The sequence below is a fragment of the Ambystoma mexicanum genome, chromosome 6q (genome assembly GCF_040938575.1).
Source record: "Ambystoma mexicanum isolate Mex_15411 chromosome 6q, UKY_AmexF1_1, whole genome shotgun sequence".
Taxonomy (NCBI): Eukaryota; Metazoa; Chordata; class Amphibia; order Caudata; family Ambystomatidae; genus Ambystoma; species Ambystoma mexicanum.
This window is the reverse complement of record NC_090937.1, coordinates 1386251813-1386266249: the sequence shown is the minus strand read 5'-3', so window position 1 is coordinate 1386266249 and position 14437 is coordinate 1386251813.

Below are 14437 nucleotides of genomic sequence, written 5' to 3'. Positions count from 1 at the left end.
ATCTTCTCTTTAGTTCATATCCTGACAATAGTTCATACACTGGAGCTTCTGTTATCATTAGTTGGGGTGCTGTCGATGGTTCATCCGATTGCCCTGCTGCCGATATGCCAGCCGATTGCCCTGCTCTCCTTTGGATATGGCTCCCTGGTATTACCATCAGGGCTGTGTGGAGGATGGCTAGAGCACAAGTTCCTTTCCACGATGCGGGGAGGTGCAGGTAGGCTTGTTTGCCTCAAATCCAGTACATATCCATTAGTGCAGCGGTGCCTTTCTTCATGTCAGTTATGATTACCGTCTTGTTACATTTCCTTGTCTCCCCCATGTTCACTCTTTCTTCCCCATGGAAACACAGTTCATGTGGCACTTCTTTCTGTATTTCGATAGGTTTTTCTAATACTGTGGCCCACGTTAGCTTTGTGACAAGTTATGACCAGATGGGGCCACATACCTCCTTTATCCATTGGAAAGTGCCATTTGATAGGCCTCGAAGTGCTTCTGCTTTGCATTCTATAGTTTCTTCGTGCCACTTATTTTCTGCATATCGCGTCCCCCTTGATGACACGAAATGGTTCCTTAAGGCAAATTACTCCTTGGCGTCTGCTTGTGCATGTTCTCTCATTCTCCAGTTCTCCTTCAGCCAGTTGTATGGGCACTGGCTGAACCAAACGTAGTCCAGCTACTTTGGGCTATTCAGAGGCTCCCATGAATATCAGGTCTGTCTTGGCAATTAGTACCTGGCACACGTGGCGCAACGGGGATACAGTGTGGTGATTGGCTCATTTGCGAGCCATACCACACGGTATTCTCTTTTACGCCATGTGTGCCTGGTTTTCTGTTCCCTGCGAGGGGCGTGGCAGCCCCTCAGCCAATGAGGAAGCTCGAAACAGGGAAATCCCCGCTCCGATCCTCCCCATGGCTGGAGGCTTCCCTCGTCCCCCGCCGGGGACTCTGGTAAGATTTCTTTTGTTTTTTTGTTTCCCCTTTCCTCCTCACTCCTCTCACCCCACCCCACCCCACTTACCTTTTATACCGCAGTCTCTGGCGGGGGACGATGGAAACCTCCAGCCGTGTGAAGACTCAGGCGGGGCCATCCCCGCTCCAAGCCTCCACACCGCTGGAGGCTTCCATCCTCCCCCTCCGGAGACCGCAGTACTTTTTTTTTCTTTTTTCTTTCCCCATCCCACTTACCTTCTTTTTTTCTTCTTTTCTCAGGAGCGGACGCGCTAGGAACAGAGTGTTCCCAGTGCACCCGCTCCCGATGGCCGCCATGGAAAGGGAAAACAGACTACGTTTTCCCTTTCCTGGCGGCCATTTTTTTAAAAATGTTTGTTCCGAAATGTTTCGAAACAGAAAAAAAAGCAATTAGTACCCCGGTCCAACGGGCCGGGATACTAATGGCAATAAGCCCCTCAACTGCGGGCCAATACCGCCCAAGGTAATGCCCCCGGGGTCACGTTAAGGCCCTTGCTGTGCTCAGGCCTGTAACTACGGCCCTGGGGGCATTACCTGGGGCGGTATTGGCCCGCAGTCTCGTGGCTTATTGCCACAATATACCTGTCTTCTTTAACTTGTCCTTGCTGTGTCCGTATCGTTATGAGTTCTTGCTGGTGGTCTGTAATGGATGCTTTACTTTCGCTTTGTTGTTTGCTACTTTTGCAGGGTTCTGAATGTAAAACGTTTAAGAAGGGAGGGATGGCAGTGTCTGACAGGTAAGTAGCAACACATGTCATTCTGCATAGGCGGTGGCCAGCAGCTGTGAACACTGTGGTACAACCAATGGCCCCTGTTGTCCCGAAACCTGCCTCTATACTTGCAGCTATCTCCTCGGACACCACATTCTTTACGGATATTAACCTTTGTAGTGCTTTTTTCACCATTCCGCTACATTAAGTGACCTATTTTCTGTTCTTGTTTACTTCCCAATTGACTCAGTTGAGCTGGTGTCAGCTACTTATGGGATTCAGACATGCCCCAACCATATTTGTTAAGATATTGTATCCAACTAGGCTACCAGGGTCTAGACATGTCCTGTATTCAACTGATTGTCCAGTTGCCCCCACAACAAACAAAGAAGCAACTTTGCAGTTTCCTGGGGATCAGCAGGTACTGCTTAAATTGAGTCCCTGAGTATACCATTATCACCCAGCTCCTGCAGAAGGCCACCAAGGGGGCACCCCAGATCATCTTCTTTGGGCTGGCCCTCAGTTAAGAAGCTTTAAAACTCTTGCGACTAATTTATGCTCAGCTCCTGGATTAGGTCTACCTGATTACAAGAAAGGCATTGTTTTATAGCACCATAAGAAACACGGCATTGCCTCGAATGTCCGATTCCAAGAGCATGGAGGCACACCATGAGATTGAGCATATTTAATTCTGGTCTGGACCCTGTGGCTGCTGTTTTACTAGCATGCATCCAGGGTGCTGCAGCAACTGTGCTGCAGGCCCGAAATCCATATAACAATGCTTGTCTCACGTTCGGCATGTCTTGTTAGCTACTTTCTGTAAACAGCACCTCTCCAAACAGTGTCATTTCAGGTATTACCCAATGAGAGTTTCATTCTAGAACATGCATACCCTGTTAATCTGGCCTCCCTATTACCTGAACCATCATCTCACCAGGATGGACATGACTGCTTGGAGATCTTAACTTTTAACAACCATGAGGACAGATCTCACTGACACACCACTCCATGAGGGAGACCACGTTCGTGGATGTGTCCTCTTTGTGGTTGCCCTCAGATGGGTCATTATAATCTGCTTTTTGCGATTGTTAAATATAATGTAAAAAGTGTTATATTTGTAGTTTTAGAGTCATCATTGTTGCAGCGTGTGGTATCTGCTCAGATTACCGGAACTTGTATCTGTTACTGGAGCTTGTGCCATGTATGCCTGACCCCCAGTCACTATTTACGCTGATGGCTATTATGTTGGGGCTTTCTGGCAGGAACAGAGATTCCTCACATCCACGGGCACAACCTTCAATAACTCAGATCATGTAGCAGTGTTGCTCCATGCTCTCATAGTACCCTCCCAAATTGACATTTTAAAGTGAAAAGGACATACAAAGGGATAAGATCTAGTGACAAGGGGAAATGTGGTAGCATATGATGTAGCAAGAGCTATATAGCATTAAAAGAACATGTCCAGGAAGCCATATTAGTGGTTAAGCAGGAGGTAAACAAATACAAGGAATTTAATAACATGGCATATAAGGTTATCCATTTTCAGAAACTGGCAAGTAAATCTTAGAAATAGAGGTGGTCAAAATCAGATAGTATTCAGGACAAAGAAGCAATCTGAAGGCAGATTGGGATGCCAGTGGCCCCCAATGGAGCATACTGGCATTTAGCAAGCACAGAATTAGCATTGTCAACCTTGGGGCAAATGCAATGAAAGCCCATGTGAAAGGGGGGGTGGTATGCACCAGGCATAGGTACAGCACAACCCAGGCAATCTGGTTATGGTACCATCAACAGCACATTCACCTCCCATGGGGTCTTTCAGGCCCTTTAATTCGACTTCATTGGAATGCCCAGGACAGGCAGTTTCACTTACGCGTTGGTGATGGTGGATGTATTTAGTGGATGGTTGGAAGCCCACCCCAAGTGCCAAAGATGACATCAACGTGGTCGCTACGAAATAGTTGCCGGAGTTCATTCCCAAATGGGCTATTCCAGCCTCTATTGAGTCTCCAGTCTCATCACTTTGCTAATGAACTGATTAAAGCTGTGTGAAGCACTGAATATTAATCACCATTTGAACATCTCATATAGACCCAAATCAAGTAGACATGTTAAATGCAAAAATGGAGAGCTCAAACAAAAATTCTTCAAAGTATGCACCCACACATAGCTTTCCTGGGTGGGTGCCTTACCACTTGCACTCTGGTACATGAGAGCCAGCACTGATCACACTACTGGATTAATGCAGTATGATATTGTGTTGGACATACCTGTTAGGATTCCTGGGGATCTGCCCCTGGCAAAGTCTCCATCTCTTCCCCATACAGATGATGTGATGATTTTGTACTTTAACTATTGTATTAATGTCTTCTTTCTGTTTGTGCCCTCCCTGATTTACACATGTAAAATGAATAAAACAGACAGTCCCTGGACAGGGAATAAGGCACAAATGAGCAGGCTGCGAGAGTTCAAGGAAAAGTTTATCTAGATCTCTGAGAACGCTCTGACCACATCAAGGTTACAACACATTATATAAGCACATTGACATATCTAACATATGATGCTACGTTGGACCCGGATTGGTCAGCCAGGGTGGTGTCTTAGGTGTGGGCATCATCTCTTCCTCCGGGTTGGTTGCTTGGTTGGCGGGAGGATTGACGTCAGACATTTGTGCTCCGGATGTGTGAAGGTCAGGTTGCTGTGAAACACGGTGGTCACTGTCTAAGCTAAGAAAATGCATTCCGTATAATGCCTGCACTAAATAATGGTTGATCAAAAAGACACTCAGTAGTTTATCATGTCACTATACAAATCACACAGGTATCTATATCATCTATAACATTTGGGTTATACAGGTCACAGGTTTACGGGTCTTGACCACTATAATACTCTCATTGAACTGTGGTGTTAGTCTCACAAGAATCTCAGGTATGTGGCATTTGTTAGTAATAGGCACGATATACTGCAGCAGGGGTCTAATGTTAGTTGGGGGTCTGTTGGGTGGGCTTCATAGCATGGTCAGCGGTCTGGCACATGAAAGGAATATCTTGCAGGGACACAGGGTTAGAATGGCAATAGGTTTCAACTGGCGAGGGTAGGAGGGCAAGGACACTTTTGTGGAGATGGACGAGCTATGTGCTTAGCTGATGTTGGTTCACATGCAGGACAGTGATCTCAGAGGAAAAGAGATGTGTTACATTTATTATTTGTTGCAAGCATCTCCGGCTTCAGCATGAGAATGGAGCTGCAGAGTTTTCCAGTCAGAGTGGGAACGAGGGTGGGGGCCATGTGCTCCGAGCTGCTGCGGCGGGGAGAGGGAGAGAGGCATTTTGTACTATCGCAGTGAGGCCTGGTTACCAAGATGGAGTCGAAATGGGGTACAATAAATGGATGCCCGTGTCCTGCACAGTGGTCCCATCTACGCGAATGTAACCCAAAGTTAACATTGCATGAGGGCGAGGGGCATACCCACCACTGGAGGCACTTGGTCCGAGTTTTGTACTGAGAAGTGATGGCAGGGAGGGGCCCATTGGCCCCTCGCTCCCACACATTCCCCCCTTTCGTTACATCTAAAGTAACAAATATTTTTATTTTGTATTCTTTTCATTCTCCCTTTCGGTAGTACTCAGCCTCCGCCATAGCCTCGTCCCACGTGGGGGTGCCTTTTATTGGCATCCACGCTCTGCATACACCTCTTAAGTTATTTCCTCTTCTGGCATATTCGTCTGGTGTACACATTAAGTAAATTCCTCCATCCCCATCTAGATCCACCCATACTTCTTGGTACCACTGCAACTCCCTTGGTTCTTTTATCGTTGTATTATGCAAATTATCAACTATATCCCCATATTGTCTGTAAATTGCTGTCAGCCTGTATTGTGGTGTAGTGTACTCCCCTGTATGTATTTGTGCATCTATCATGGTAGCTACCCTTGTCGGTCGGCCCTTTGTTACCATCATCATAGCTGAGGTTGGCATACTTTTCTCACAACACCGGAGTCCCAGTTGACACACACAGAAGAACAGGAGCACAAAGACGATGATGGGGACCAGTATTTTGATTGCCACATTTACCCATGATGGTATCCAACTGAACAGATTGTCGAACCACATGCTTTCTTCTGTGCCTCCTTCTGTTCTCATCCTCTCTCCTAGTTAGTGTACTGCTGTTATCGTATGTGAGAGTGTCCCGTTATCAGCATCTTCAGTTGGCACGACTGTGCAACACGCCCCCCCAATTATTCAGCAAACACCACCGTCCATCGCCGTGAGGAGATCTAGGACATATCTGTTTTGCATTGTCATTAGGCGAAGTGCACAGAGCTCTATTTTTATCACATTGAACACTTCTTCAGTGTCGTTAGCCAGTTGGATGAGCTCCCAGCGCACTATCTGCAACCATTTGGCATTTGTTCGTGCTTGCAGTCCCGGGACAAGGAGTGAGACGAAAAATGTCTCTGCTGATGAAAAGAGCTTGTATTTCTGCGGGATCTCAGCAAGGAGCTTCGATGATTCGGATGAGATGTAATTGGAGGATCTTTTACTTTGTGTCAATCTTCTCTTTAGTTCATATTCTGACAATAGTTCATACACTGGAGCTTCTGTTATCATTAGTTGGGCTGCTGTCGATGGTTCATCCGATTGCCCTGCTGCCGATATGCCAGCCGATTGCCCTGCTCTCCTTTGGATATGGCTCTCTGGTATTACCATCAGGGCTGTGTGGAGGGTGGCTAGAGCACAAGTTCCTTTCCACGATGCGGGGAGGTGCAGGTAGGCTTGTTTGCCGCAAATCCAGTACATATCCATTAGTGCAGCGGTGCCTTTCTTCATGTCAGTTATGATTACCGTCTTGTTACATTTCCTTGTCTCCCCCATGTTCACTCTTTCTTCCCCATGGAAACACAGTTCATGTGGCACTTCTTTCTGTATTTCGATAGGTTTTTCTAATACTGTGGCCCACGTTAGCTTTGTGACAAGTTACGACCAGATGGGGCCACATACCTCCTTTATCCATTGGAAAGTGCCATTGGATAGGCCTCGAAGTGCTTCTGCTTTGCATTCTATAGTTTCTTCGTGCCACTTATTTTCTGCATATCGCGTCCCCCTTGATGACAAGAAATGGTTCCTTAAGGCAAATTACTCCTTGGCGTCTGCTTGTGCATGTTCTCTCATTCTCCAGTTCTCCTTCAGCCAGTTGTATGGGCACTGGCTGAACCAAACGTAGTCCAGCTACTTCGGGCTATTCAGAGGCTCCCATGAATATCAGGTCTGTCTTGGCAATTAGTACCTGGCACACGCGGCGCAACGGGGATACAGTGTGGTGATTGGCTCATTTGCGAGCCATACCACACGGTATTCTCTTTTACGCCATGTGTGCCTGGTTTTCTGTTCCCTGCGAGGGGCGTGGCAGCCCCTCAGCCAATGAGGAAGCTCGAAACAGGGAAATCCCCGCTCCGATCCTCCCCATGGCTGGAGGCTTCCCTCGTCCCCCGCCGGGGACTCTGGTAAGATTTCTTTTGTTTTTTTGTTTCCCCTTTCCTCCTCCCTCCTCGCACCCCACCCCACCCCACTTACCTTTTATACCGCAGTCTCTGGCGGGGGACGATGGAAACCTCCAGCCGTGTGAAGACTCAGGCGGGGCCATCCCCGCTCCAAGCCTCCACACGGCTGGAGGCTTCCATCCTCCCCCTCCGGAGACCGCAGTACTTTTTTTTTCTTTTTTCTTTCCCCATCCCACTTACCTTCTTTTTTTCTTCTTTTCTCAGGAGCGGACGCGCTAGGAACAGAGTGTTCCCAGTGCACCCGCTCCCGATGGCCGCCATGGAAATGGAAAACAGACTACGTTTTCCCTTTCCTGGCGGCCATTTTTTTAAAAATGTTTGTTCCGAAATGTTTCGAAACAGAAAAAAAAGCAATTAGTACCCCGGTCTAACGGGCCGGGATACTAATGGCAATAAGCCCCTCAACTGCGGGCCAATACCACCCAAGGTAATGCCCCCGGGGCCACGTTAAGGCCCTTGCTGTGCTCAGGCCTGTAACTACGGCCCTGGGGGCATTACCTGGGGCGGTATTGGCCCGCAGTCTCGTGGCTTATTGCCACAATATACCTGTCTTCTTTAACTTGTCCGTGCTGTGTCCGTATCGTTATGAGTTCTTGCTGGTGGTCTGTAATGGATGCTTTACTTTCGCTTTGTTGTTTGCTACTTTTGCAGGGTTCTGAATGTAAAACGTTTAAGAAGGGAGGGATGGCAGTGTCTGACAGGTAAGTAGCAACACATGTCATTCTGCATAGGTGGTGGCCAGTAGCTGTGAACACTGTGGTACAACCAATGGCCCCTGTTGTCCCGAAACCTGCCTCTATACTTGCAGCTATCTCCTCGGACACCACATTCTTTACGGATATTAACCTTTGTAGTGCTTTTTTCACCATTCCGCTACATTAAGTGACCTATTTTCTGTTCTCGTTTACTTCCCAATTGACTCAGTTGAGCTGGTGTCAGCTACTTATGGGATTCAGACATGCCCCAACCATATTTGTTAAGATATTGTATCCAACTAGGCTACCAGGGTCTAGACATGTCCTGTATTCAACTGATTGTCCAGTTGCCCCCACAACAAACAAAGAAGCAACTTTGCAGTTTCCTGGGGATCAGCAGGTACTGCTTAAATTGAGTCCCTGAGTATACCATTATCACCCAGCTCCTGCAGAAGGCCACCAAGGGGGCACCCCAGATCATCTTCTTTGGGCTGGCCCTCAGTTAAGAAGCTTTAAAACTCTTGCGACTAATTTATGCTCAGCTCCTGGATTAGGTCTACCTGATTACAAGAAAGGCATTGTTTTATAGCACCATAAGAAACACGGCATTGCCTCGAATGTCTGATTCCAAGAGCATGGAGGCACACCATGAGATTGAGCATATTTAATTCTGGTCTGGACCCTGTGGCTGCTGTTTTACTAGCATGCCTCCAGGGTGCTGCAGCAACTGTGCTGCAGGCCCGAAATCCATATAACAATGCTTGTCTCACGTTCGGCATGTCTTGTTAGCTACTTTCCGCAAACAGCACCTCTCCAAACAGTGTCATTTCAGGTATTACCCAATGAGAGTTTCATTCTAGAACATGCATACCCTGTTACTCTGGCCTCCCTATTACCTGAACCATCATCTCACCAGGATGGACATGACTGCTTGGAGATCTTAACTTTTAACAACCATGAGGACAGATGTCACTGACACACCACTCCATGAGGGAGACCATGTTCGTGGATGTGTCCTCTTTGTGGTTGCCCTCAGATGGGTCATTATAATCTGCTTTTTGCGATTGTTAAATATAATGTAAAAAGTGTTATATTTGTAGTTTTAGAGTCATCATTGTTGCAGCGTGTGGTATCTGCTCAGATTACCGGAACTTGTATCTGTTACTGGAGCTTGTGCCATGTATGCCTGACCCCCAGTCACTATTTACGCTGATGGCTATTATGTTGGGGCTTTCTGGCAGGAACAGAGATTCCTCACATCCACGGGCACAACCTTCAATAACTCAGATCATGTAGCAGTGTTGCTCCATGCTCTCATAGTACCCTCCCAAATTGACATTTTAAAGTGAAAAGGACATACAAAGGGATAAGATCTAGTGACAAGGGGAAATGTGGTAGCATATGATGTAGCAAGAGCTATATAGCATTAAAAGAACATGTCCAGGAAGCCATATTAGTGGTTAAGCAGGAGGTAAACAAATACAAGGAATTTAATAACATGGCATATAAGGTTATCCATTTTCAGAAACTGGCAAGTAAATCTTAGAAATAGAGGTGGTCAAAATCAGATAGTATTCAGGACAAAGAAGCAATCTGAAGGCAGATTGGGATGCCAGTGGCCCCCAATGGAGCATACTGGCATTTAGCAAGCACAGAATTAGCATTGTCAACCTTGGGGCAAATGCAATGAAAGCCCATGTGAAAGGGGGGGTGGTATGCACCAGGCATAGGTACAGCACAACCCAGGCAATCTGGTTATGGTACCATCAACAGCACATTCACCTCCCATGGGGTCTTTCAGGCCCTTTAATTCGACTTCATTGGAATGCCCAGGACAGGCAGTTTCACTTACGCGTTGGTGATGGTGGATGTATTTAGTGGATGGTTGGAAGCCCACCCCAAGTGCCAAAGATGAAATCAACGTGGTCGCTACGAAATAGTTGCCGGAGTTCATTCCCAAATGGGCTATTCCAGCCTCTATTGAGTCTCCAGTCTCATCACTTTGCTAATGAACTGATTAAAGCTGTGTGAAGCACTGAATATTAATCACCATTTGAACATCTCATATAGACCCCAATCAAGTAGACATGTTAAATGCAAAAATGGAGAGCTCAAACAAAAATTCTTCAAAGTATGCACCCACACATAGCTTTCCTGGGTGGGTGCCTTACCACTTGCACTCTGGTACATGAGAGCCAGCACTGATCACACTACTTGATTAATGCAGTATGATATTGTGTTGGACATACCTGTTAGGATTCCTGGGGATCTGCCCCTGGCAAAGTCTCCATCTCTTCCCCATACAGATGATGTGATGATTTTGTACTTTAACTATTGTATTAATGTCTTCTTTCTGTTTGTGCCCTCCCTGACTTACACATGTAAAATGAATAAAACAGACAGTCCCTGGACCGGGAATAAGGCACAAATGAGCAGGCTGCGAGAGTTCAAGGAAAAGTTTATCTAGATCTCTGAGAACGCTCTGACCACAACAAGGTTACAACACATTATATAAGCACATTGACATATCTAACATATGATGCTACGTTGGACCCGGATTGGTCAGCTAGGGTGGTGTCTTAGGTGTGGGCATTATCTCTTCCTCCGGGTTGGTTGCTTGGTTGGCGGGAGGATTGACGTCAGACATTTGTGCTCCGGATGTGTGAAGGTCAGGTTGCTGTGAAACATGGTAGTCACTGTCTAAGCTAAGAAAATGCATTCCATATAATGCATGCACTAAATAATGGTTGATCAAAAAGACACTCAGTAGTTTATCATGTCACTATACAAATCACACAGGTATCTATATCATCTATAACATTTGGGTTATACAGGTCACAGGTTTACGGGTCTTGACCACTACAATACTCTCATTGAACTGTGGTGTTAGTCTCACAAGAATCTCAGGTATGTGGCATTTGTTAGTAATAGGCACGATATACTGCAGCAGGGGTCTAATGTTAGTTGGGGGTCTGTTGGGTGGGCTTCATAGCATGGTCAGCGGTCTGGCACATGAAAGGAATATCTTGCAGGGACACAGGGTTAGAATGGCAATAGGTTTCAACTGGCGAGGGTAGGAGGGCAAGGACACTTTTGTGGAGATGGACGAGCTATGTGCTTAGCTGATGTTGGTTCACATGCAGGACAGTGATCTCAGAGGAAAAGAGATGTGTTACATTTATTATTTGTTGCAAGCATCTCCGGCTTCAGCATGAGAATGGAGCTGCAGAGTTTTCCAGTCAGAGTGGGAACGAGGGTGGGGGCCATGTGCTCCGAGCTGCTGCGGCGGGGAGAGGGAGAGAGGCATTTTGTACTATCGCAGTGAGGCCTGGTTACCAAGATGGAGTCGAAATGGGGTACAATAAATGGATGCCCCGTGTCCTGCACAGTGGTCCCATCTACGCGAATGTAACCCAAAGTTAACATTGCATGAGGGCGAGGGGCATACCCACCACTGGAGGCACTTGGTCCGAGTTTTGTACTGAGAAGTGATGGCAGGGAGGGGCCCATTGGCCCCTCGCTCCCACACATTCCCCCCTTTCGTTACATCTAAAGTAACAAATATTTTTATTTTGTATTCTTTTCATTCTCCCTTTCGGTAGTACTCAGCCTCCGCCATAGCCTCGTCCCACGTGGGGGTGCCTTTTATTGGCATCCACGCTCTGCATACACTTCTTAAGTTATTTCCTCTTCTGGCATATTCGTCTGGTGTACACATTAAGTAAATTCCTCCATCCCCATCTAGATCCACCCATACTTCTTGGTACCACTGCAACTCCCTTGGTTCTTTTATCGTTGTATTATGCAAATTATCAACTATATCCCCATATTGTCTGTAAATTGCTGTCAGCCTGTATTTTGGTGTAGTGTACTCCCCTGTATGTATTTGTGCATCTATCATGGTAGCTACCCTTGTCGGTCGGCCCTTTGTTACCATCATCATAGCTGAGGTTGGCATACTTTTCTCACAACACCGGAGTCCCAGTTGACACACACAGAAGAACAGGATCACAAAGACGATGATGGGGACCAGTATTTTGATTGCCACATTTACCCATGATGGTATCCAACTGAACAGATTGTCGAACCACATGCTTTCTTCTGTGCCTCCTTCTGTTCTCATCCTCTCTCCTAGTTAGTGTACTGCTGTTATCGCATGTGCGAGTGTCCCGTTATCAGCATCTTCAGTTGGCACGACTGTGCAACACGCCCCCCCAATTATTCAGCAAACACCACCGTCCATCGCCGTGAGGAGATCTAGGACATATCTGTTTTGCATTGTCATTAGGCGAAGTGCGCAGAGCTCTATTTTTATCACATTGAACACTTCTTCAGTGTCGTTAGCCAGTTGGATGAGCTCCCAGCGCACTATCTGCAACCATTTGGCCTTTGTTCGTGCTTGCAGTCCCGGGACAAGGAGTGAGACGAAAAATGTCTATGTTGATGAAAAGAGCTTGTATTTCTGCGGGATCTCAGCAAGGAGCTTCGATGATTCGGATGAGATGTAATTGGAGGATCTTTTACTTTGTGTCAATCTTCTCTTTAGTTCATATTCTGACAATAGTTCATACACTGGAGCTTCTGTTATCATTAGTTGGGGTGCTGTCGATGGTTCATCCGATTGCCCTGCTGCCGATATGCCAGCCGATTGCCCTGCTCTCCTTTGGATATGGCTCTCTGGTATTACCATCAGGGCTGTGTGGAGGGTGGCTAGAGCACAAGTTCCTTTCCACGATGCGGGGAGGTGCAGGTAGGCTTGTTTGCCGCAAATCCAGTACATATCCATTAGTGCAGCGGTGCCTTTCTTCATGTCAGTTATGATTACCGTCTTGTTAAATTTCCTTGTCTCCCCCATGTTCACTCTTTCTTCCCATGGAAACACAGTTCATGTGGCACTTCTTTCTGTATTTCGATAGGCTTTTCTAATGCTGTGGCCCACGTTAGCTTTGTGACATGTTACGACCAGATGGGGTCACATACCTCCTTTACCCATTGGAAAGTGCCATTGGATAGGCCTCGAAATGCTTCTGCTTTGCATTCTATAGTCTCTTCGTGCCACTTATTTTCTGCATATCGCGTCCCCTTGATGACAAGAAATGGTTCCTTAAGGCAAATTACTCCTTGGCGTCTGCTTGTGCATGTTCTCTCATTCTCCAGTTCTTTCAATGTGACGGTGTGCGCTTGGAACTTGCTCTTTATTCTGCACAAAACCAGATGAATTAAACATTGGGCCTCCGACAAGGCTACTTCCTGCAGTACTATCATTTTCGGTGTTACTGCTGCATGCGGAATGAGTGAACAGACATAGCAGCTTTCCTTTGTTGCTTGCTTCGCCGTGGCACTCATGTCGGAATACCATTTATTTGATTGATGTGGGTGACGGGGGTCTTCTATTTTCGTCTAACCCCAGGTCATGATAAATGTCTTATCTTTTCCCTCCCGCCCCCTTTTTCTCCTCCTTCTCCCTTCCTTGTCATTGTTTTTCACCTTTTTGTAATGTATTGGAAACATTCCAGCCCAGGTTGTATCATTGTTATTCAATATGACCTGTGTATCTTCATCAGTAGCAGCAATGTCGCGTGAGGTAGGGTGTGTGGTTGTCTGTGAATGTGTACTGGTGTTAGTTAAATCATTTAGCCAATAATAATCTACATCGTATTCGTTATATTCATAAGCATCACTCATATTTATATTCAGACGTAACAATGATACACTTGTTAGTCCTACAGTGGTGTGTTCCAAAATTTGCATCACATCTGCATCGTTAATGTTAATCTCATGTGATTCTTTCCACATAGTCTTTACCCCAGTCCATATCAAGTGCAACCCTTCTCGTATCATATTAGCCCCGCTCCCCCCCTTGTGCATGTCATTAACCAAAGACAGAAGGGTATAATACCAAGCCATAAAAAACAACATTACTGACAACAAAACTGCAGCACATTTTAAAACACATTCAACATTACTGAACCTACTAGCCCTAATGGCGTCCCTATCACTATCTAGCATTAATTGGTTCTCCGCGATCGTGGTTTGTTGGGCCATTTGTCACCTGGAGGGGCAATATAAATTTGTTAAGTCACTACAATATATACATGTATTTACATTTCTTGTTCAACTTCACATTTAATCATCATTATTACATATTTGCTTTTACTATGGAGAGGAAGAGAGTGAAAGAGTGATGGAGAAAAGCGTGGAACAATACTCGAAAGGAAGGAGAGAGAGAGAGAGAGAGAGAGAGAGAGAGAGAGAAAGAGAGTAGAGAGGGAAGAGAGGTATGGAGAGGATATTGAACAACCAAAAAAGGGGAAAAAAAAGGAAAAATGGAAAAGAAGGAAGTAGGAGATAAGTCGTGCAGAACAAGATGCATTTCATGACTTTTATCTCTGCATATTCTCTTTACCGACAATTTTGTTATCCCTTTTCAACCTCATATGTGGTACCGGTTGCACCATCTTGCTCCTCCTAGGGGATTGTACTATCGTGTGCCCTCCTC